This window comes from Sus scrofa, chromosome 4 (assembly GCF_000003025.6).
Source record: "Sus scrofa isolate TJ Tabasco breed Duroc chromosome 4, Sscrofa11.1, whole genome shotgun sequence".
In the NCBI taxonomy this organism is placed as follows: domain Eukaryota; kingdom Metazoa; phylum Chordata; class Mammalia; order Artiodactyla; family Suidae; genus Sus; species Sus scrofa.
Window position 1 is genome coordinate 118,154,636 of NC_010446.5, and position 25,701 is coordinate 118,180,336.

Genomic DNA, 25,701 nt, shown 5'->3' on the forward strand with positions numbered 1-25,701 from the left:
TCAACCCCTAGCCTGGAAACCTCCATATGCCATGGGTGTGGTCCTAAAAAAAAAACACAAAATAAAAAACCCCTCAAAAAACTACTAATAATTCTGAACTGCTTTGAGTTTCCCTATATTGATAGTACCTATTTCTGTTCCTCATGCTGTTCATATGTAGACTGTTTCCACTGCTCCCACATGTATTTTTTTTCTTTTTCATTCTTTTTTTTTTTTTTTTTTCCCCTGTTTGATGTTATTGGCTATGCCCATGGCATGTGAAAGTTCCTAGGCCAGGGATCAAAGGAACTCTCCACATGTTTTTTGGTCCCCCCCCACAAACTTTTTTTTTTAGAGGTCAAATCAGAGCTGTAGCTGCTGGCCTACACCACAGCCAGAGGAACGCCAGATCAGAGCATCTGCTACCTATGCCACAGCTCATGGCAACTCCAGATCCTTTAACCCACTGAGCAAGGCCAGGGATCAAACCTGCATCCTCATGGATCCCAGTCAGATTTGTTTCTGCTGACCCAGAACGGGACCTCCTGTTTTCTTTTTCTTCTTCTTTTTCTTTAATGGCTGCACCTGTGGCATAAGGAAATTCTTGGGTCAGGAATTGAGTCTGAGCTGCAGCTGCTGACCTACGCCACAGTTGTGGCACCGTGGGATCCTTTAACCCACTGTGACAGGCCAGAGATCCAACTCATGCTTCCACAGCAACTTGAGTCACTGCAACTGGATTTCTAAGCCACTGTGCCACAGCAGGAACTCCCACATATATTTTTAATAGCTAGCCCCAGTCATTGTTTAATACTCTATTCAGATATCACAAACTTGAAGCCTTTTCTTACCTCCTTCCTCCCCGGGTCTGAACTACTCCTGTCATTCCCTAGTGTCTTGAGACCTCCTGTGCATGTCTAAATAATCTTACTTCACTGTACTGTGATCTGATTATATCTATCCTTTCTGCCCAACACGTTCCCTGAAGTCAGGGCTCTCCTGTTTACCTCTGGATCTCCAGTACCTAGGGCTTAGCACGTTAGAAACCCGATACATATTTCCTTAACCGAACTGAACTGGTTGGTAATGATGATGAAGACAAGCCAGACAGTACAAACTCACCAGCGAAGAATGTCTAACAGAGCCTGAGCTGCAAGTCTAGGCACCTAACACACTTAAAGAATTCGAGTGAGTGCCCAAAGCCTGAAGCTCTCTTAATAACCAAAATACAAGCAGGATTGTACCTTTGACTAGTTTGTTTGTATCAATCTCATTTAACCCCCACAAAGCCCTATTATAAAGTAGGCATTATGTGATAAATTCATTTGAGTAATAAAAAATTAAAAAAAAATAAAGTAGGCATTACTGCCTGTATTTTAACAGAAGGAGAAACCCGAGGCTTACAGACATTAAGTAACTTACTGAACTCCCATATAGACTGAAAAGTAAACAGGGATTCAAGTCTTAATTTATCTGCCTCTAAGTCTATGCTTTAAAGCACTGCAGTTAGCTGTCATAGGAAGAAAAACAATGGAATAGAAAAAGAATGAGCACGGTATAGAAAAAAAGTGGCAAACAGCAAGAGTAGCAATATGGATAGAAGTATCAGTGAAAAAGAGAGATGGCCACAGAGGAAGAGAGACAAAGAGCAATCTGGGGACTCTGGGGTGAAGGAACAGCTTTGGCTCCTCTATAATAATGGATCTGAAAGGTAAAAATTTGGCAACCTAAAGAAAGACGGATGAGAGCAATATATTCGTCTAAGGGCATCCAGGACCAAACAGGGCTATATATCTCACTATCGCACTGTTACTTTTCTTTCTTCTTCTTCTTTTTTTTTTATCCCCACACCAATGGGATATGTAAGTTCCCAGGCCAGGGGCTGAATCTGAGCTGCAGCTGTGACCTATGCCACAGCTGCAACAATACCAGATCCTTAACGCACAGTGCCACAGTGGGAACTCTTCCCTGGTACTTAATTAGAGTCACCAGATAAAATATAGAATACCTAAACTTGAATTTCAAATAAAAAATGAATAGTAGTTCAGTTGATATACACTGTTGAAAGAGAATGTTGCCCGCCATTACAGGAAACAAAGAATTTTACCCGCCGTTCCAGTTCTACAAGGATTAAGCCACCAACCACTGCAGCTTGTCTCCCCCTCATGCACCCTGAGGCAAAGTCAAGATGGAGAAAAATAGGAAGCTATGCTTTGCAATATTGGCCTGAAACAATTGAGATGTATATCTATGGAATAACTTCAGTGTATTGGTTTATACAGAAAAAAAAAAAAAACCAAAACACTAAAATCATTATGTTGAGAAATCTGAGGTTTTTTTTTTTTGATTAGCTGTAATATTTTGATGTTAGACCACATGTTTGTTTGTTCATTTGTTTTTTCAGCAAAATCCTCCTATGTATCCTGACTCTTCAGAGCAGTTCCTCAGACTATCTGAGGGGCTGTTTCCCAGGCTATAGTCCTCAGTAAGACCCTCCAAACAAAACTTAACTTGCAATTTTTTGGCTGTGCCTTTTTCTTCAGTTGATAATGCTCAGAGTTCCCGTCATGGCGCAGTGGTTAACAAATCCGACTAGGAACCATGAGGTTGTGGGTTCGATCCCTGGCCTTGCTCAGTGGCTTAAGGATCTGGCATTGCTGTGAGCTGTGGTGTGGCTTGCAGACGCAGCTCAGAACCCTCATTGCTCTGGCTCTGGAGTAGGCCGGTGGCTACAGCTCTGATTATATCCCTAGCCTGGGAACCTCCATATGCTGCAGGAACAGCTCAAGAAAAGGCAAAAAGACAAAAAAAATAAAAATAAAAATAATGCTCATAATAAAAAAAAATTTGTTGTTTGTCAGAAACTCACATTTAACTGGGCATCTTTTTTTTTTTTTGCTGGATCTGGCAACCCTATTGAAAGCCTGAGTACATTGTAATACTGCATGATAACTGTGGTTTCCATTGGTGCTCCAGAGAAATTAAGACCAAATTAAATTATATTTGGTATGGATTACACTGCAAGCATTACATACACAAAGTGACATTCTCCAGATCAGTGTCTTCAGGCAGCATCAAGCCTGGTAGTTTATGAACTTTAGTGGCTTAAGACTCCACAGGAAAAAAAGAAAAGACAACAAATAAAGACAAAGTCTATGGTGATAAAAATTTTCAAAGAATTTCTTTTCAAAACAGTTAAAAAATCAAAAAAATTTCATTGCTTAGGGAATTAAATCTCAGGTTTACAGGTGTCACTTATACTTTGTTCCTATGCTATTATGGTACTTAAAACTATTGCATTGAAAGCATAGCTCAGGAACAGGAAAAACCAGTTGTCCTCTCAGGTTACCAAGTTACCTGAATCTGGCATGTTCTTTTTTTGGTTTTTAGGAAAGCACTCTTGGCATATGGAGGTTCCCAGGCTAGGGGTTGAATCAGAGCTACAGCTGCTGGCCTAGGCCACAGCCACAGCAACACGGGATCCAAGCCATGTCTGTGACCTACACCACAGCTCACGGCAACACCAGATCCTTAACCCACTGAGCGAGGCCAGGGATGGAACCTGCAACCTCATGGTTCCTAGTCGGATTTGTTTCCACTGCGCCACAACGGGAACTCCAAGCAAATTTTTTTTAGTTATGATACTAAAAGTACACTCCATAAAAGAAAAAATTATAAACTAGACTCCATCGAAACTTCAAAATGTTTTTTCCTGCAAAAGCCACGGTTAAGAATAATTGAAATACAAGTTGTAGACTGCTAGACAATACTTTAAAATCTCCTGACAAAGGACTTGTATACAAAATTTACATAGAACTCTCAAAATTCATCAATAAGAAAAAGCTCAATTTAAAAAATGAGCAAAGGCTTTGAAAGGACACTTTCTCAGAGAAGATATACAGATGATAAGTAAGCACAGGAAAGACAGTCAACATCATTAGCCATAATGGAAATGCAAATTAAAATCACACAAGATGCCATTACATACCTGTTAGAATGGCTAAACAAAAAATTGACAACAGCAAGTGCTGACAAGGGTGTGAAGCAAGAAACTATCATACATAGTTGATAGGAATACAATATCACACACTGCTCTGGAAAACAGCTTTGCAGTTTCTTAAAAGTTAAATATACACTTATATGACCCAGCACTCCTGCTCCTAGGTATTTATTAATGCAAGGGAATTGAAAACTTGTGTTCACCTAAAATCCCATATGGGAATGTGGACAGCAACATTATTCATAATTGCCCAAACCTGAAAATGCTCCAAATGTTTTTGAGTGGAGACATCAATATACTGTCTGACTCTATTATATAACATACAGGGATTATAGGGACGAAGTAGTAGGGATTAGTAGTTATCAGGGATTAGAGACGGTGAGAAATTTTGATTACAAAGGAAGAGCATAAGGAAATTCCGGAGGTGAGGGATCTGTCCTCTACCCTGAGGGTAGTGGTGGTTAGATAAGTCTATGCATGTGTTAAATCTAAGAGAACTGGACACCTTTTTTAAAAATGTGAATCGGGAGTTCCCATCATGTTGCAGCGGAAACGAATCTGACTAGGAACCATGAGGTTGCGGGTTCCATCCCTGGCCTCACTCAGTGGGTTAAGGATCCAGCGTTGCTGTGAGCTGTGGTGTAGGTCGCAGATGCAGCTCAGATCTGGTATTGCTGTGGCTCTGGCGTAGGCCGGCAGCTACAGCTCTGATTAGACCCCTAGCCTGGGAACCTCCATATGCCGTGGGTGCGGCCCTAAAAAGCAAAAAATAAATAAATAAAAATAAATAAATTAAAAAATGTGAATCGTAGTCTCTGTTTCTCTCTTTATCAACAGGAAGTTACAAATTCAGGTTTGTCTTGGTAGCAGTTTGTTTTGGTGAGGTCTATAGCAAATTGGCATTTGACAACAATATGACTACAGTGCTATTATTTTGTTGTTGTTTCTCTTATGGAGGTACCAGGTATTTGGGAAATACATATGTTTACATAGTACTGACAAGCTTCTTCCTTAAGCTCTGTGCTAGAAAGGCCACTCCCTCAATTAAACAGCTGCTCTAGGAGTTTCCGGTGTGACTCAGTGGTAATGAACCCAGCTAGTTTCCATGAGGATGTGGATTCGATCCCTGGACTCACTCAGTGGCTTAGTTAAAGGATCTGGCATTGCTATGGCTGTGGCATAGGCTAGCGGGTGCAGTTCTGATTCGACCCCTAGCCTGGGAACTTCCTTAAGATGTGCATGCAGCCCTAAAAAAAACCAAACGAACAACAACAACAAAAGAAGAAAAACAACAACAAAATTAAACAGCTGTTCCAGCCCCAGCAGATTGTGCTGTCACTTTCCCTAGCGCCTCACCACCGCTTTTAAAACACCACGCCCTCACCGACTACGGAGAGTTCTTCTTACTCTCTCCCACTGCCCCTTCTTATCCCCGACATGTGCCAGCCACATCTTCACACTTCTCAGCAACAGTCACATGATTTACAGCCTTTCTTTTACTGTACTTCAGCCGCCTGTACCCATGGCTGTATTTTAGACTTTATCGCCAGGATGTGAAATAACAAACCCAAATATCCAGGATTTACCCAGAACTTCTTACATTTCAATTGAGTCACCTTCATTTCCATTATACCTATTTATTTGAACTCTTCAGATTTTCAGGCACTGTTTCCCCCACTTACCTTATCCTCTCTGTTCCCCTCTTTCTTCTTTTTCTACCTACCTTGACCTTCAGGGTCCATCCCCTCTCCCCATCACCGCCCAGGGCCATGTCCTTTTGTACTCCTATTCCGTTGACCCAGAATTACCTTAATTTGGATCAGTCCACGGATCTCCTTTTCCACACATACACTGAGCTGACAGGTTTGCCAAGGATTCCTGGAGAAAACGATACAACCACATAACAGTGCATCAGAGCCATTGCAAACTTGCGGTCTTTGATATTAAATAACATGTCTATGTCACGGTCATCTTCAGCATCTTCAGTTGACTTGCTCTATTTTTCACAACAGTCATTTCATACCTTCACAGACGTCTTCCAGCCAACGCTCCTCCTTCCATCAACCCTCTCCTCGTACACACACCTCGAAGAGAAAACAGATACTGTTAGGCAGCTTTCTCAACAGCTTTCTCAGTTTCAACCCCCCCCCCATAGTAAGCAGAATTCTAAGATAGCCCTGCTGAGGTCACGCCCACGATTGGGTTCTGCTTTACAGTATCAAGGCTAAACTTTCCTTAAACCTAGAAAATAGGCATGGTTAAGAAATCCCCTCAACCTTCTGTGTCCCAAAATTCCTCCACCTTTTCACATTCTGAGAAATGGCTTACTACAAAGAACCATTTCTCCCAATAAAACTTAAATAAGATCTCCTGTCCAATATTCTCGTGGTTCCCGTAAGAATCACAGATGACTGCATTGTTTACCTTGACAGTTCCTTTTACATGAATTTTTTGACGTGAGTCGACTCAGACCATTCAACTTCCATTCTCTGTCTCATGATTGATTAGCTAAAATTAAAACTCTTTGTCCACCTGAAACCAGCTATCCACAGAGAAAAGCATGTCCTGTTCAGCTAACAAACTGAGACTTCAACTGTTGGCCAAACAATTCCAACTGTAAATCACTCCTTGTTGATTTTTTTTTTGGGGGGGGGGTCTTTTCTAGGGCTACTCCCGGGGCATATGGAGGTTCCCAGGCTAGGGGGTCTAATTGGAGCTGTAGCCGCCGGCCTACACCACAGCCACAGCAACTAAGGATCCAAGTCGCACATTCAGACCATAGCACCTCTCTATGAAATTCCAAGGCAAAACCACTTGTTGAGATATTCTGATCCGCTCTCCCTAAGATTTGAATAAAATCTGTATCCTCAAAAAAAATTTTTTTTTTTAAAGAGAAACTGGTCCATGTAAATGCTTTTCATGTTTTTTCTTCAAATGTTTACTTTTGAGAAAGAGTGTGGGGAAAATGTAATTATAATGTATACATGTAAGGATAACCTGACCCCCTTGCTGTACAGTGGGAAAAAAAAAATGTTTACTTTTGTATTTTACATGAGCCAGTTTTATGATCAAAAAAAAAAAATCAGTATCCCTTTTTGTCCAATTTTTTCTTCTTTTTTTTCTTTTTATGGCCACAGGTGCAGCATATGGAAGTCCCAAGCTAGAGGTTGAATGGGAGCTACAGCTTCTAGCCTACTCCACAGCCTCAGTCACGTGGGTTCCAAGCTGAGTCGGTGACCTACACCACGGCTCACAGCAACACCACATCCTTAACCCACTGAGAAAGGCCAGGGATCAAACCTGCGTCCTCATGGATACTATTCAGGTTCTTACCAATAAGCCACAACAGGACTCCTAGTAATTGTGTTTTGTAGTGTGTCATCTTGGAAATGGCTTCTAAGATCTTTCAGTAACTTAAACTCTTAGATGAATGTTAATCTGAGTTAATTAATGGATATTCATAGATACACAGATCATTTCTAAGTAGGATAGGATACTGAAACATTAATTGCAGAACATAATTTGCAGTTTATATAATATTTATGTATTTTTTGCCTCTTTTCTCTTTTTTTTTTTTTTTTTACGACTGCACCTATGGCATATGGAAAGTGCCAGGCTAGGGGTCAAATCGGAGCTGCAGCTGCCCACCTATACCACAGCCACAGCAACTCGGATCTGAGCCTCATCTGCTCCCTACACCATTGCTCACAGCAACTCTGGATCCTTAACCCACTGAGGGAGGCCAGGGATTGAACCCACATCCTCATGGATACTAGTCAGGTTCTTAACCCACTGAGCCACAATGGGAACTCCCAGAGGCTAAATATTTGGATCTGTTAATGAATATATTCATTTATGCAGCTTTGGGATGTGAATAGCTATAAAAAGTTATGAAATGTGTGTTTATAACCTCTACTGATCTGCTAAAAATGCTAGTGTATTCAGTCACAATTACCTAACCTCCTAGTTTTCCCTGTGAAATAGAAGTGACCAGTTAAAAGATATAATCAATATATGCAAACAAGCCTCTTCTCAGAGCAAAGGTGACAGAGAGGAACTTTGTAGGCAAAGTCTGCAGGGTAGGTTTTAGTTGCGCAAAAAGAGAGCAAATTTGTGCTGACGTAAACTGGATCTTCGTTCCAGAATGAGAAGGAGGAAAGTGTAGGAAAGAATTGCATGGATAAAGAAAAATCCCCCAAAGGAAATTTTAATTACAGTGGTCAAAGCGGGCTGAAGGTTAATGGATTTACTTACGAGATTGTCAAAAGTGTTTTAGTAACAAATACACCGACGTACGATGAGACTTTAGTTTTCTCACTGTTCGGGATTACTTGCCTGCCTTCCTTAGTAAGAGGTTGTAAGAATTTTTCTTTCCTTCTGAGAAATCTGCCTATAAAACAAGGATTCTGTATCTTATCAGAACTATTTCCTGTGTTTTATATTGATTTTATATCCTTGATTGTTTGAGTACAAAGTCTTCCTACTTTTGAAAGAGCTAAGGTTCTCTGCAATCATGCTATCTCCTATGTATACTTTTAAAATATTTTATTGTCATTTTGGTTGAAGAGGTGGCCAAGTATTTTTCACAGTAACCCATGATCTTATATAAGCAAGTGTTCAAACCTCCTCACAAATTTTGATATTTTGCCTTCCAAATTCCAAATCTCAAACGATATATTTTGCATTTAAGATTGATTTCCCAGAAGGCCCTTGTAAAATCACAAAGAACTTGTTCTTTTATCCTATAAAAAAGAGAGGTTCTAGAAATAACTAGTTTTTTTGTTTTGTTTTTGCTTTTAGGGTCGCACCCATGGCATTTGGAGGGGGTCAAATCAGAGCTGTAGCTGCCAGCCTATACCACAGCTACAACAACAAGGGATCTGAGCCGTGTCTGCAACCTACACCAGCGCTCACGGCAACGCCGGATCCTTAACGCTTTGAGCGAGGCCAGGGATCGAACCTTCGTCCTCATGGATGCTAGTCAGATTCGTTTCTGCTGAGCCATGACAGGAATTTCTAGAAAGAATTAGGTTTATTTGGAGTTCCTGTTGTAGCTCAGCAGGTTATGAACCCGACCTCTGTCAGAGGGGATGTGGGTTTAATCCCTGGCCTTGCTCAGTGGGTTAAGGATCTGGCATTGCTGTGAGCTGCAGCATAGGTCACAGATGTGGCTCCTAGCCAGAGTTGCTGTGGTTGTAGCATAGGTCTTAGCTACAGCTCTGATTGTCTTCTAGCCTGGGAACTTTTATATGCTTCAGGGGCAGCCATTAAAAAAAAAAAATCTTTCTTTGAGATTATCTTTGATCAAAAGAAGAATGATCATAGAGAGAAATTTTGTTTCAAAGGAAAACTGTAGCATACCCTTCTGACTCTATTCCCAAATTAGCAATAGCTGGAGTTATTAGACTTTAGCCTTGTTCATTGTTTTTGTGCTATTTCCACACTTGGTACATTACAGGTAGTTGATGGATATGCAAAAACTATCTTCTCTGGTAGAGATTTAAATGATTTCCTCCCCTCCTTGGGGGAAGCCTAGTTTGTATCTACCTAGAACTTGACTGGATCCTGTTACTTTACACACATCGTTAACACTTATCAAATATATGTATTTTTTAATCTTTTTTTTTTTTTGTCTTTTTGTCTTTTTGCCATTTCTTGGGCCACTGTCGAGCATATGGAGGTTTCCAGGCTAGGGGTCTAATCAGAGCCATAGCCGCCAGCCTACGCCAGAGCCACAGCAATGCGGGATCCGAGCCGCGTCTGCAACCTACACCACACTCATGGCAATGCCGGATCGTTAACCCACTGAGCAAGGGCAGGGACCGAACCCGAAACCTCATGGTTCCTAGTCAGAGTCATTAACCACTGAGCCACACTGGAACTCCGGCACTTATCAAATGTTTGATTCTTCCAGATTCCTTTACTATTTGGTTACTACTCTCCAAACTATGTTTTCTAAATTCTGTCCCTTCTGTATTCAGAAACTATCTTCAGATCTCTCTATATGCCGCACTGGCCTTTTCCCCCAGGACTGAAAGAAGCCCTGTGAGCTAAAGCCCAGTGATTTCATATAAACCATGAAGAACTCAAGGACTCATTGCCATAGCAAACCATGCATGGGGTGGATTTTTTCCCTGGACAAGCCATTGTCAAGGTCAGTAAGGAAGCTTAGCCAAATACTGGGTTATGTGTGCATGCCTTACTGAGAAGTTATCAAGGCTGTGGGCAATATCACCAAGAGCATCAACATCTTAGCTTCTGGGAGCTCATGATCAGGGCTCCATCAACTTCAGCTCCACTGGACTGGTTCTTAGGTTCAGCCCTCAGGCTATTTACTTTAGTACACATTTCTTATTAATATTTCTTGTTTTCATTTCAGGCACTCCTTTTTAAGATATCTGATGTTCAGGACTTTGAAACAACTGACTTTTTTTTTTTTTTTTTTTTTTGTCTTTTGTCTTTTTTGGAGGGGGGCCACACCCAACACGAATGGAGGTTCCCAGGCTAGGGGTTGAATAGGAGCTACAGCTGCCAGCCTACACCACAACCACAGCAATGCCAGATCCGAGCCTCATCTGTGAACTACACCACAACTCACGGCAACGCCAGATCCTTAACCCACTGAGCGAGGCCAGGAATCAAACCTGCAACCTCATGGTTCCTAGTAAGATTCGTTTCAGCTGTGCCACAACGGGAACTCCAACTGACATTTTTTAATCACCTCTCCATAAATAGTTCAACTGGTTTTGCAGAAGCAATGCCAAAAAGAAATCTTAAGGGATTATTTCTTAAACTCTGCTTGGCCCCATTCAGGAGATCTATTCTCACTTCTGGGTTGTTCAGCAAGAAATGAGATTGCTTCATTTTGAACACAAGACTGACAGTGTTGAAGTTCACCTGAGCCCTGTATTCTTAGAAAAGAGCCAGCAGTTAAGAAATCTCCCACCCCGGATAAATTAAGAGTTTGGGATTAACACACACAAATTACTAAATATAAAAGAGATAACTGGGAGTTCCCATTGTGGCTCATCAGGTTAAGAGCTCCATTAGTATCCATAAGGATGCGGGTTGGATCCCTGGCCTCACGCAGTGGGTTAAGGATCCAGCTTTGCTGAAAGCTGTGGTGTAGGTTGCAGAGTCGGCTCAGATGTTAGCATTACATTTGTGGTCATTTTTTAGATAGCAATAGAAAATGAATCCAACTCCTACCACCACTCTGTATCCTTACTGATCTGTACCTTTTCTCCCTTCTCAGCGGTTAATACCTTTACCTATGCTCTGATCCCGTCCCCGTCTGCACCCTCATCCGTGGACATCTTCCTCCTTTAAATGCTCATATTGTTACTCTTCCTCTGTGGTTCATCCCTCAACATATAAACACGGTTAACTCTCTCCTGTTAACAACAAACAACAAACCCCCAAACCTTCATTTGACCACATCCTTCGCTGATCTCTTCACTCTCTACTGATTTGAAAGAAGTCTACATTTGCCTTTTTTTTTTTTTTTGTCTTTTTAGGGCTGCACTCGAGGCATATGGAGGTTCCCAGGCTAGGGGGTCAAATAGGAGCTGTAGCCACTGGCCTATGCCAGAGCCACAGCAACGCCAGATCCAAGCCGTGTCTGTGACCTACACCACAGCTCACGGCAACGCCAGATCCTTAACCCACTGAGCGAGACCAGGGACTGAACCTGCAACCTCATGGTTCCTAGTCGGATTCCTTTCTGCTGTGCCACGACGGGAACTCCAAAAGAAGTCTCCTTTTGAGAGAAGTGTACTAGGCTACACTTGATATGTCTACTTCCTTACCTCTTATTTGCCACGGATCCAGTCCGGTAGGGCTTTCAACCAAACACACCATCAAAATTGTTCTCGGGAAGGTCACGGTTTTGCTAAATTCAGGAGATGCTTGACCTCTGCATGTTTTACAGTGATACTCTCTGGCTTTCTCAAGACTGTTCTCTTGTCTTTTCCCTTATTTTTCTGATTATTCCTTTGCTCCTTCCCAGCCTTCTTTATGGGGGTCCTCTTCCTCTACCCACAGCATATGTTAACATTAATAGCTCAAATGCTTAGGGTTTTGCAAGGTCTGCAGACACCTACAAATCTCACACACACACCCACCCTGGGTTGTACTGGAATTCACTTCCCACAAATAAGTACACTTTGCTGGTTGCTGCCATGGCTCTGTTGCGTGATCGCCTTTCCATCATTGCTCACGCTCTCAATTGCATGTGAGCCTCCCAGGTGTAAACCTCACACCCTTGTCCAGTGCTGCCACTACCTTTCAGCAGGTAAGAACCCAAGAGTCCCAGATCCTCTGCCTCCAATTCTTCTTCTTCTTTTTTTTTTGTCTTTTTGTCTTTTCAGGGCCACACCTGCAGCATATAGAGGTTCTCAGGCTAGGGGTCCAATCGGAGCTGTAGCTGCCAGCCTACAACACAGCCACAGCAATGCCAGATTGGAGCCATGTCTGTGACTTTATACCATAGCTCATGGCAATGCTAGATCCTTAACCCACTGAGTGAGGCCAGGGATCAAACCCCCGTCCTCATGGATGCTAGTTGGGTTCGCTAACCACTGAGACACGACAGGAACCCCCGCCTCCTCTTCGAATTGGGCAGTTATCAGGAGCAAACTGAGCCAACTGGGGGTCTGCGGCAAAGAACACAGTGTCTCTTTCCCTCTCATTTCTCTGCAGTTAGAGGAAAGCTCTAGCTAGTGCTGCTTATTTCCTGCTTTAAAATATTTAGGGAAAATCTCTTTGCAATGTCTTGCAGTCTTTGTTCTCTGCAGAACGCAGGCCTGCATATCCAAGGAGAAAAATCGAAATAGAGTTGATTGACAACTGAAATGTTCTCAAAATGATCGACAACTGAAACATTTTCAAAATGCTGTTTGCCTCTACGGCAAAGGCACTCTTACTGAGTCAGGTTCATTTATCTCATTCCTCAGTTTTAGGAAGAGTTCATGCTTTGAAACTTCTGAGACCATAGAGGCAGAGAGCTGCTGGGCCTCTCCTACTCTTACATCAGATAAGCCCTGAAGCCCTGATTCAATTTTTTTTTTTTTTTTTCTTTTTAGGGCTGCACATGTGGCATAGGGAAGTTCCCAGGCTAGGGATCGAATCGGAGCTGGCCTATACCACAGCCACAGGAACACGGAATCCGAGCCGAGTCTGTGACCTGCATTGAAGCTCACGGCAATGCTGGATCCCCGACCCACTGAGCAAGTCCTCGGATCGAATCCGTATCCTCATGGATACTAGTAGGATTCATTTCTGCTGCACCTAAATAGGAACTCCCCTGATTCAATTTTTTGAATCTCCGTTCAGTTGTGACTAAGGCAGAGCTCCTCAAATTATCCTATTAGAAGACCAATTCTTTTCCCCTCAAATCCTTTTGGATTGAGGAGTTTCACTGTGGCTCAGCAGGTTAAGGACCTACATAGTCTCCATGAGGATGTGAGCTTGATCCCTGCTTCTCTTAGTAGGTTAAGGATCCAGTAGCCTAGGCAGCAGGTGCAGCTGTGGCTGTGGTGTAGGCCTGCAGCTGCAGCTCTGATTCAACCCCTAGCCTGGTAACTTCCATAGGCCAAAAGAAAAAGAAAATCATTTTGGATTGATATTTTGGTAAAATACAATAAAAAGGAGCTATGAGAAAAATGAAGGAGTTTCCGTTGTGGCTTGTGGTTCAGGGGAAACGAACCCGACTAGTACTCATGAGGACGTGGGTTCAATCTACAGCCTCACTCAGTGGGTTAAGGATCCAGTGTTGCCAAGAGCTGTGGTGTAGGTCACAGATGCTGCCCAGATCTGGCATTGTTGTGGCTGTAGTGTAGGCCAGCAGCTGCAGCTCAAAGAAAAAGAGAAAGAAAAATGAAATAAAAATCAGTCTGATGAGGCAATGTCAGACTGCCATGTATTTTCTTTCTTCCTTTTTTAATCTTTTTCTAGGGCCGCACCCACGGCATATGGAGGTTCCCAGGCTAGGGGTCAAATCGGAGCTGTAGCCTCCAGCCTACACCAGAGCCACAGCAACGTGGGATCCAAGCCGTGTCTGCAACCTACACCACAGCTCACAGCAACGCGGATCCTTAACCCACTGAGCAAGGCCAGGGATCGAACCCAAAACCTCATGGTTCCTTGTCTGGATTCATTAGCCTCTGAGCCAACGATGGGAACTCCGATTTTGTAAATGCTGACTCTGCAGGTCTGTTTTTCTGCATTCGTGGACCTGTGACACACAGATCATTTCCTGCACTGGCCTGCAGAGCATTCTGAGCAGAACTGGTCTCAGTGTGAGGGGAGGCCAAGGCCAAGGCCTGAATGTTCTGCCTGTCATCTTGAACTGCATCCTAGTTACTCTTTTTCCGGCTTTATGTGTTCTTCCAGCTTCGGGTGAACTGGTAGATGATCGCCATCTTTCCTTCACTTGAACTCTCAGCTCCCCATCTGTTGGGCCAAAGTTTCTACTGTCTGGATTGGTTTTTAATCGTCCTCATTCCCTACATCTCCTCTCTCTCTGGTCTATTGTTCTTCAGTAATATTCCACCCTCTCCAGAGAGCGTGGGAGGTATTTTGCTGGAAATCAGATTGCATCGCCAGAGTTTTCTGGAGTATTTCTTGCTAAAGGATAGAATTAAGCAGATGTTTGAATACTACCTGTGAACTTCATTTTACTTCAGAAAATATTGCTCCACCCTTGATCTGAAGGATCTTCTTTCCCAGCAAGACACAGAGTGGAGAGAGCACAGAGATATTCATCTGCTCAGGCGAAGGAGGAGTTCCTGTTGTGACACAGCAGTTAATGAACCCGACTAGCACCCATGAGGACGAGGGTTCGATCCCTGCCCTTGCTCAGTGGGTTAACGATCCAGCATTGCCGTGAGCTGTGGTGTAGGTCGCAGACGCGGCTTGGATCCCGCGTTGCTGTGGCTCTGGTGTAGGCTGGCAGCTACATCTCCGATTAGACCCCTAGCCTGGGAACCTCCATATGCTGCAGGTGCAGCCCTGAAAAGATAAATAAATAAATAAATAAATAAATAAATACTCAGGCGATGGAGGAAGGGAGATGGGGTGGGGATTGAACTCAGCTAAATGGCTCTTCTCACCTAAATCCCTCACTGTTCTCTTCCCAGTTCTTTCCAAAGCTTTATTGTGTACATCAACTTAACCTATAAAGCATCTCTTTTTTTTTTTTTTCCAGCCTCTGGATTTAGAATCATAATGTTGGGGACCAGTGTAATATGCCCAAAATAGGCCTCAAAGGCATATTATTATTATTTTGGAGGGTACTTTTAGGGCCACATCCGTGGCATATGGAAGTTTCCAGGCTAGGGGTCGAATTGGAGCTGCAGCTGCCCGCCTACACCACAGCCACAGCAACTCCGGATCTGAGCCGAGTCTGTGACCTACACCACAGCTCACGGCAATGCTGGATCCTTAACCCACTGAGCAAGGCCAGGGATCGAACCTGCAACCTCATGGTTCCTAGTTGTATTCATTTCCACTGTGCCATGATGGGAACTCCTGGTATATTATTTTGAATTAAAGTTGCTTAAGAGACGACCAATGCAAGTTGGATCCTCTGATTGTGATTTCTGTCTCCCTGACAGCAAAAAATAAATCTCTCTCTCTTTTATTTTCCTTTCTTTTTCTTTTCAGGGCCGCACCCACGGCACGTGGAAGCTCCCAGGCTAGGGGTCAAATTGGAGCCACAGCTGCCAGCCTACACTACAGCCACAGCATCGCCAGACCCTTAACTCACTGATTGAGGCCAGGGACCGAAACTGCATCCTCATGGATACCAGTCCGGTTTGTTACCACTGAGCCACAATGGGAACTCCTGGGGTTTTTTGGTTTTTTTTTTTTTTTTTTTTTTTTTTTGCTTTTTTTTTAGGGCATATGGAGTTTCCCTGGCTAGGGGTCAAATCAGAGCTACAGCTGGGGCCTATGCCGCAGCCACAGCAATGCTGGATCTGAGCCACTTCTTCAAACTACAACGTAGCTCACAGCAGCGCTGGATCCTTAACCCACTGAGTGAGGCCAGGGATGGAACCCGCATCTTCATGGATACTAGTCGGGCTCGTTACCACTGAGACACAATGGGAACTCTGGAGCTCTTGTTTTCTTATTTGTTTCCATTTTTCTGGATTTCTTCATCTACCATGGCTCTTTAAGATTATTCAAGTTGTAAATAGACATTGGCAAGAAGATTTCTGTGAAATTGTGAAATGGTGTAAACTGTCTACCAGCAAGTTCTGACCTGTCAGGTTGATAACCGATGGGCGGGGGGGAGAGGGAAAAACTATTTTTGTCCTCAGAGGCCTCAAGCCACTTCCCTCTGGCTTTTTTTTTTTTTTTTTTAAGGGCCATCCTGGCAGCATATGGAGGTTCCCAGGCTAGGAGTTGAATGCTGGCCTACACCCAGCCACAGCAGCAACGCCGGGTCTGTGCCGCATCTGCAACCTACACTACAGCTCACGGCAATGCTGGATCCTTAACCCGATGAATGAGGCCAGGGATCGAACTCATATCCTCAGGGATCCTAGTCGGGTTTGTTAACCACTGAGCCACAAAGGGAACTCCCCCTCTGGACCTTTGAATACCTGTAACCGGACTTCATTCAACTGACACTTAGTATGGGTTATCAAGCTGTTTGTGTTATTGCATGTATGTTTTCCACGTGGGCTAAAGCCTTCCCTTGCCGCAAGGTTGATACCCTCACACTGGCAAGGAAACTATTAAAAAAAAATGTGTTTCCACTTGCGGCATAGCTTCCACAATCTCCAGTGAGCTAGGCATCCCCTTCACTGGGCAAATCCTTCTCGAGCCGTAGCCAAAACCTGGCAAACTTCTTAGAATTATCACTGTCCCTCTCACCTCTAATCATCAGGCCAGCCTGACAGAACTAATAGAATAGCTGGACTCAAGTAGAACAAGAATAAATTACACAAGATTGAATGAACTGATCCATGTGATTATAGTTTTTACGACTCTTTGTCTAAAATATTACTTTTAAAAACTCTCCTGTTTTTAATTTTTTTTTTTCTTTCTTTTTTTTTTTTTAGGACTGTACCCACGGCCTATGGAAGTTCCCAGGCTAGGGGTTGAATTGGATCTGCAGCCGCTGGCCTAGGCCACGGCCACAGACACGCCAGATTTGAGCCTCATCTGCGACCTACACCACAGCTCATGGCAACGCCTGACCCTTAACCCACTGAGTGAGGCCAGAGATCCAACCCGCATCCTCATGGATACTAGTCGGGTTTCTTACTACTGAGCCACAATGGGACCTCCTGTGTTTTAGCTACGAGAATTTTTAAAAGACTTACAGCAATTTGGTAAACCTTATTTTTATAAGCAGAATTGAGACTTTTTTCTTTTTCTCCCTACCTGATCCCTCTAGAATTTAGAAACTCTCAGTGAGTATGCTTATTTTCTTGGCAGTATAGTTACTGCATAAGTTCAATCAGAATCTGTTCTCCAGCAGTTCCCGTTGTGGTGCAGGGGAAACAAAACTGACTAGGAACCATGAGGGTGTGGGTTCCATCCCTGGCCTCACTCAGCGGGTTAAGGATCCGGTGTTGCCGTGAGCTTCTTGGATCCCGCACTGTTGTAGCTGTGGCTGTAGCCAGCAGATACAGCTTCAATTCCATCCCTAGCCTGGGAACTTCCATATGCTGCAAGTGCTGCCATAAAAAGACCAAAAAAAAAAAAAAAAAAGGCAAACAAACTAATCTTAATGTGGCTGTCTTTGATAGAAATGGGGGTGATTTTAGAGAGAAAAATTGTTTCAATAGAAATTATAGTACATAGTTGTGGATATTAGATTTGAGTGCTATTAATTTTCCTTAAGGTTTTGTTATTTACCTGAAAACTGGACTTGGTCCTTAGTTCTTCTAGTTTCCTCCAACATCTGGCTGCAGCTCTAAACTAATGTTTCCAATTTTCTTCCATCCTTTTGACTTGGAGTCATTGAGAACTGAAACAGCCTTTTTCCTGAAATCCTGCAAACTGAAGCTAGATGATGATATAAACTTCCGAGAAATGACGACAGCAGATCCCATTTCAACAACCCTTGCGTCTGTTGCTGAATGAGCCACTCAGAAAGTTTACCTGAACACCCACTGACAGCATCAGAGACATTTCCAACTGAAAAGATGCTTTGACCCTGACATGGAGAAATCTCAGCTGGCTGCCTCTGGGGCTCTGAAACTGGTTTATAATCTGCTCCATTTCATTTACCATTGTTCTTTCCTTTTGTTTCCATAGGAAGGCCTCTTCTTAAAGACTTGATTGCTTGTACCGTAGTTCTAGCTCTGGGAGCCCATCGGCATCACCGCCTCCTGAACCGAACCGAACTCTTCTCAGAACTGAGAACCGGTCAGTGGCAGGGAGGTCTCCACTGACGCTTTCTCTCCCTCTGCAGCTGGCAGGGAAGTTTCAGAGGAGGGAACTGTTGGGGCCCAGGGAGCTGTCCCAAAATATGCCTCCATGCCATATCGATTATTTTGAGCAAAAGTTTTAAGAAATGGCCAATGCGAGAGGGATACTCTGGTCCTCTTTTCTGTCACCCTGAGAGCAGGGAACGCATCTCTCACGTGGAAGGTTCGCTCTGTACTCTAGAGGTAGAAGGACGACGCCCTTATTGCCAGAATCAGAAATTGGCGGCTGAGATGCTTGTATCATCCAACCTTGTTACTTCCTTAATTCACCACCACAACCCCAATTCTACTTAGAGTCTTCGGTCACTGGGCACCAAAACCCTCACTTTTTTAGGTTTATCCCAATTATCCTGATAGGATAATTTCTCCTAAATTTTTTTTTTTTTTAATCTAAGAAGTATAAAAGCTGCCTGCTCTGGCTACATCTTAGTCCCCATTTCTATGAGATCTCCATGCCCGTGAATGAAAATTGTTATTTTTCTCCTGTGAATGTCTTGTGTCCACGTTATCATTCGTTCAGCAACGAGAAGGTAAAATAAGGGGAGCTTATTTAAGGTAAAATAAGCTCCCCTTATTTAGGTAAAATAAGGGGAGCTTACCTTCCCAACAGGAGCTGAGATCCTCCAGTTAAGGAGAAAGGAGGGGGGAATTAGCTGCGTGTTCAGGTCTTTCCTTTTACATGCGTGGCTGTGTCATCAATACGAAGGTCAGGCTGGACCTGAGGTTTCTTCACATTTATTATTCAGAAGCACTCACTTTGACTAGAAAGGACCTGCAAACAATTCATGCATCGGGCAGCACCCCATCTGGCAAATAGAAAGGCCCTCCTCTATGGCATAGAAAAAGGAAGGGGTTTTAAAGGTGGAAAGGGGGTGGGAAAAGGAAATTATTAGCAAAGAATGCATTGTTTCAGGCAAGGTCGCTCTCCTTTCATGCTGACCTGGTCATTTCAGGTTGACTGGTTAAAGGTAACATTTCTGGGAAGGTAGGACTGCAATTAGGTTAGGTAATAAGTTGGTTTGGTGCTGGTGACGTGGGCTTTACACAGGGACTCCATTAGGGGCCTGCTGTTTCTTTTTAACAGTGGAAAGGAATACGTCATCTCTTAAGGGCAGGCATTGCTATCCAAAGAGGCTTTAAGCAAACGTGTTTTTTTTCCCCCTCTTCTGTTGTTCCTAAACTAAAATTAAAATCTCTTTACTGGTTGGAGAAAAAAAAAAAAAAAAAGGAAAAACACCTCTTCGATTTTATCATGAATTAAAACTTCAACCTTATATATTATTGAAATAGTATGTCTTTAATTTTGAGGTTATTATTTTGGTTCCTTTAGAGCTGACATACAACTTTTGTTTAAAATGGGCATTGTGATGATTTGCTAAAAATATATATCTTGAGAAATGATTACTGCAGTAAGAGATTTCTTTTCTACAAAGATCCAGGAATGCAGTTACCATTCATTCCTGGATGGAACTGGGAAAAAGACAGATGACAACTGGGAAAAATTATCAGGACATTGTGAATGGAGACATGAAGAATTCAGAATTTCACAGCGGACTTTCATAGTCGGTACTGGCTCTTCCTGTTTTTTTTTTTTAAAAGGCATGTCTTTCAGAATTGAGTAGTTTTTCTCAAAAGGAACTATCACCCTTCCCACAAGTCTAGGAGGCAGTTGGGAATATTTGGAAATGCTTTTGTAAAGCGTAACAAGGGCGAGCAGATATAATTATGCTCAGTATTGATCCAAAAGGAAGGTAACCTTTCACTTATGAGAGGAAAAAAGTCCCTATCTTATAGTATAATTTATATTAGGGTTACACTCACTCTCAAGTTAGATTTATTGTGAAATTTAAAGCAGACACCCAAGCCCTGATTGCAGCTGGCAAAGCGCCCTCTACTGGCGCTTTCCCGAGCTCGCTAAGTCCCCCAAAGCCACACTCAGGCCCTAGATAGGGTGCCCTCCTGAAACCTCCACCACACTCCTGGGTCTTCAGTGAGTTTGCAGAATGACTCAGGACTATTTTCAATTTAATCATAAGTTTAAGAATTTTTTTTAAAAAAGCTTAATTGTACGTAGGTTTTCAAAGATGGCTTTTTGTCACTATCTGGAAAACATGGTTATAGGCTTTTCAACGGACGAATTCTCTTTAGAATACGAAAACAATTAACATGTTCCCTAGAAGTCAAACACTTTAAATACATGTTAATATCACGAATTCTAATTTTCTTGAATTCCCTGACCTCTCCGTTCCAGGGTCAGTTTTATACCTTGGTCCAAATGGCTGGAGAGACCAATTTTATATCTTGGTCCAAGATGGCAGTGGCAGCCCTTACACCAGGGCAGTTTTTCCCAGAGGCACCCAGCGCTGCCACCTACCCCACAGCTCACTTCAAAGCCGGATCCTGAACCCACTGAGTGAGGCCAGGGATGGAACCTGCATCCTCAAGGATCCTAGTCGGGTTTGTTTCCACTGAGCCACAAGGGGAACTCCCCCGAGCACTTTTCTGACACCGTAGAGATACAGGGAAAGATAGCTGAGCTGGCCATCAGGATGTCTACACACAAAGATCTATGTAACACTGGGTATAGCCTTTTTTTTTTTGGTCTTTTTAGGGCTGCACACATGGCATATGTATGTTCCCAGACTAAGGGTTGGAGCTGTAGCTGCTGGCCTACACTACAGCCACAGTAACATGGGATCCAAGCTGCGTCTGCAAACTACACCACAGCTCACGGCAATGCCAGATCCTTAACCCACTGAGCAAGGCCGGGGATTGAAACTGCATCCTCACTGATACTAGTCAGATTCGTTTCTACTGACCCACAATGGGAACTCCCCTAATTTTTTTTTTGAAAGTGTGTAAAAAGATGTGTGAAGAGAGAAGGAGAAAGAGATTGTAGATGCAAAGATTTGGGGGTATGCTAGACGTCTATAAAATACTCAAGTTAATGATATAAATGTATGTATTAGGATAAATGTAGGTGTATTGATCAAACTGAGAAATAGTTCTGAAGAGATATATTTAGCTAAATAAAAAAAAATGGATTACTTCACTAGCAGATAGTGAATCTTTAAAACCGAAAGCAATGAATCACAAAATATAGTTTTAACTACTATTGAAATAATACAAGGACTCAGTAACAGTTTTTTGGGTTTTTTGTTTTGTTTTGTTTTTTTTCCTTTTTTGGCCAACCTTTGGCATATGGAGTTTCCCAGCCAGGGATCAGATCTGAGCCACAGCTGCAACCTATGCCACAGCTGCAGCTAGAACCTTCACCCACTGTGCCAGGCTGGGACTCAAACCTGGTGCCACAGAGATGCCCTGATCCCCTTGTGCCACAGCAGGAACTCCTCCGTAACCCTTGGGGAGTATTTTATTGAACTCTAACCTACATACAGACAGAACAGTGCACACATCTTAAGTGTGCAGCTCAAGGATTTTCTATAAACTGATCTTCAGCATATAAATAGAGGCTGATCAGGACATAGAACACTGCAAGTGCCCAGAAGCAGAAGTCTTTCTCATGCCCTCTTGTAAGCACTGCACACCCCATAAGGAAAACCACTATCCCAACTTCCCGTAGCATACATTAGTTTTGCTCCTTTGCATACTTTATGTAAGTGGATTCATTTAGTATGTATGTACTCTTTGGGATCTGACTCAATACTACTTGTGGGGGAGTTCCCGTCGTGGCGCAGTAGTTAACGAATCTGACTAGGAACCATGAGGTTGCAGGTTCGGTCCCTGCCCTTGCTCAGTGGGTTAAGGGTCCGGCGTTGCCGTGAGCTGTGGTGTAGGTTGCAGACTCGACTCGGATCCCGCGTTGCTGTGGCTCTGGCGTAGGCCGGTGGCTACAGCTCCGATTCGACCCCTAGCCTGGGAACCTCCATATGCCGCGGGAGCGGCCCAAGAAATAGCAACAACAACAACAACAACAACAAAAAGACAAAAGACAAAAAAAAAAAAATACTACTTGTGGGATTTATCTTCATGGTTGCTCTGGCTGTCGTTCTTCTCATTGCTGTATACCTCTGTGCAAACATACCAGAACTGAATATTCTGTTGATGAGCATGTGGGAAGCTTCAAGTTTGGGTTATCACAAATTATGTGTCTTTGACATTCTTGTGTATGTCTTCTTTTGACAACCTGAACACATTTCTCCTAGGCATGCACCCAAAATGGAACTGCTGGTCTGTTTAAGCTCTTTGGGTAATGCTAAATAGTTTTCCAAAGCACCTGTGCCAATTTACACTCTTACAAGCAGAGTATGAGAGTTCCAGTCACTCCACAGCCATGTCAGTACTTGGTAATTTCTTTTTTTTGTTTCAGCCATTCTGGTGGGTGTAATTGTCTTGTATTATTCTAGCTTGCTTTTCAAGGCCTCATCCTGTAGCCAGTCTTATAATTTATTCCAACACAAATCTTGTTGCCCAAATTCACTCTATTCATTATAGATGCCTGGTTAGGTCTGTCCAAACCTCACCATTTTCCAAATCTCAATTTTTATTTTAGTTTAATTTTTTTTTTGTCTTTTCTAGGGCCACACCTGTGGCATATGGAGGTTCCCAGGCCAGGGGTCCAATTGGAGCTGCAGCCACCAGCCGACACCACAGCCACAGCAATGCCAGATCCTTAACCCACGGAGCGAGGCCAGGGACCGAACCCGAAACCTCACAGTTCCTAGTCAGATTTGCCAACCACTGAGCCACGACGGGAACTCCCCAGATCCCAATTTTTAGCATACCTCTTTGATAAAGAACTCCTAGGAGCTCAGCGTGAACTAGAACACTTACCGGCTTTGTTCGTATATCAGATTGTGAGTTGTAGGTCCTGGGAGATAGATAGTTGTTTAGTTGTGAAGTCACATTTCAATTCAGTTGTGGATGTTTTATAGTCACTGTGCTTCTTGTTTGTCAATCCTGAGAAAAAGAAATCTAGTCATTAATTTACTGAGCACATGCTTTGTGTGAGGCTGGAATATACAAGGGTAAACAAGGCTCATGGAATTTTCTTTTAGAAGAGGAAACCGCAAACCCCTCAAGATCCTCATAATAGTTCTCAGAGATTTTTTTTTTCTTTCGTCTTTTTAGGGCCGCACCCACGGCTTATGGAGGTTTCCAGGTTAGGGGTCGAATCAGAGCTACATCTGCCAGCCTGTGCCACAGCCACAGGAACATAGGATTAGAGCCACATATATGACCTACACCACAGCTCATGGCAACACCGGATCCTTAACCCACTGAGCGAGGCCAGGGATCAAACCCGCATCCTCAAAGATACTAGTCAGGTTCATTAATCACTAGCCATGAGAGGAACTCCTCTCAAGAGAGTTTTATGAAATAAAGGCCATACATTAGAAAAAAAAAATTCAATATGTTAAGGTGCCATATTTTGGCATAATGTGTCTTGAACCCCATCACTCTATTCTAGGCACTAGGCTCCGTGCTGTTTTCAGGTAGAAATTTCAGTTTAGCAGGGGAAGTGTTTTAATTGAATCATAATGTTTTAATTGAATGATAAAACTTAAGTGCTGCAAAGAAATTTCACCGAGTCCCATGAGATAGAATAGTAAAGAAATCTGCTCTCTAGGGCCAGGAAAGGCCCATTTAAAAAGAAAAAGGATGTAGAGTGCAGAATAATTTTTTAAAAAAGTTGAAGTACATACACATATTGAGGCCATGGGTTTTCTAAACAGAGTTTGAATTTGTAATTGGCATATTAAATAAACTGGTGATTTTCTTAAACATATTTTTGATGACTTTTTTTTTTTTTGTCCTTTTTTGCTATTTCTTGGGCCACTCCCGCAGCATATGATGGTTCCTAGGCTAGGGGTTGAATCGGAGCCGTAGCCACCGGCCTATGCCAGAGCCACAGCAACGCGGGATCCGAGCCGCGTCTGCAACCTACACCACAGCTCACGGCAACGCCGGATCGTTAACCCACTGAGCAAGGGCAGGGATGGAACCCGCAACCTCATGGTTCCTAGTCGGATTTGTTAACCACTGCGCCACGACAGGAACTCCTCTTAAACATATTTTTAAAAATAAACAGCACAGACTTAGGTTTTGCTCATTTTCACTGGTTAAAATTTTCAAATGACTGACTATAGTAGGTGAACATTTGGCCATGTCTAGGAAATTTTCAATTACTGCAGAAATAGATGACATAGTCTTTGACAACTGCAGGATAAATACTGGTGAGAGAAAATGTTTTCCGTTTGTTGGGTCCTCATTAGGACCTGAAAAATAGATCCACGTGGAAGAGCCCAAACATCATGTAACCACTCACCTTCTCCCTCAGTTGTTAAAGCTCATCATTACCTTCTTCTTCCTCCTCTTTTTCTTCTTTTTAGAGCCATACCCACAGCATGTAGTATGGAAGTTCCCAGGCTAGGGGTCGAATCAGGGCTGCAGCTGCAGGCCTACCCCACAGCCACAGCAACACCAGATCTGAGCTGCATCTGTGACCTACACCATAGCTTATGGCAATGCTGGATCCCTAACTCACTGAGCAGGGCCAGGGATGGAACCCATGTCCTCATGGATACTAGTTGGGTTCGTTACCACTGAGCCACAGTGGGAACTCCTACCTTCCTTTTTAAAAGCATTTGTCTACAGGAGAATATTTCTTGTATTAGTTCCCAGACAACAATTGATCCCATTAAGAGCAACCATTCACTGGAAGATGAATCAATAACAGTGCAGAGTTCCTGCTGTGGTGTGCTGGGTTAAGGATTCCTCACAGCTGCAGCTGTGGTGTTGGTCACAGTTGCGACTTGGATTGGATCCCTGGCCCAGAAACTTCCATATGCTGCAGGTACGGCAAAAAAAAAAAAAGAAATTGTGCAAGAAATATACAAATTGGTAAAAGAAAGGGCAGAATATTGAGCTAATTAAATCATTTTATAAGCCAAATCAGGAATGCTAATAGCTTGTTTTTATAATTTCTAAGCATAAGTGCCTCTATGCACTGAATTTACAAATATTTTTTATTTGTTCATTTTTCCACTATAATTGCCTACTTTACTCTAGAGAGATGAGATTTAATATCATATTCTGAAGAAATGTATATTACTAAAGATGACCAAAGAAAGATGATTAGAAAATCCTTAGGTCTTGAATAGACATTTCTCCAAAGATGTACAGATGGCCAAAAAACACGTGGAAAAAATGTTCAACATCACTGATTATTCGAGAAATGCAAATCAAAACTACTATGAGGTACCACCTCACACATGTCAGAATGGCCATCATTAGTAAGTCCACAAATAACAA

The 25,701-nt window shown here is 42.8% G+C and overlaps 1 long non-coding RNA gene across 1 annotated transcript; it reads right to left on the reverse strand.

Annotated features, from left to right (window-relative positions):
• Window positions 522–21,081, reverse strand: LOC110260374. The gene is made up of 4 exons (XR_002343577.1): window positions 17,852–21,081; window positions 6,003–6,063; window positions 5,788–5,857; window positions 522–564 (listed from the first exon to the last, which is right to left on the reverse strand). It is a non-coding gene; the product is annotated as an uncharacterized LOC110260374 (long non-coding RNA).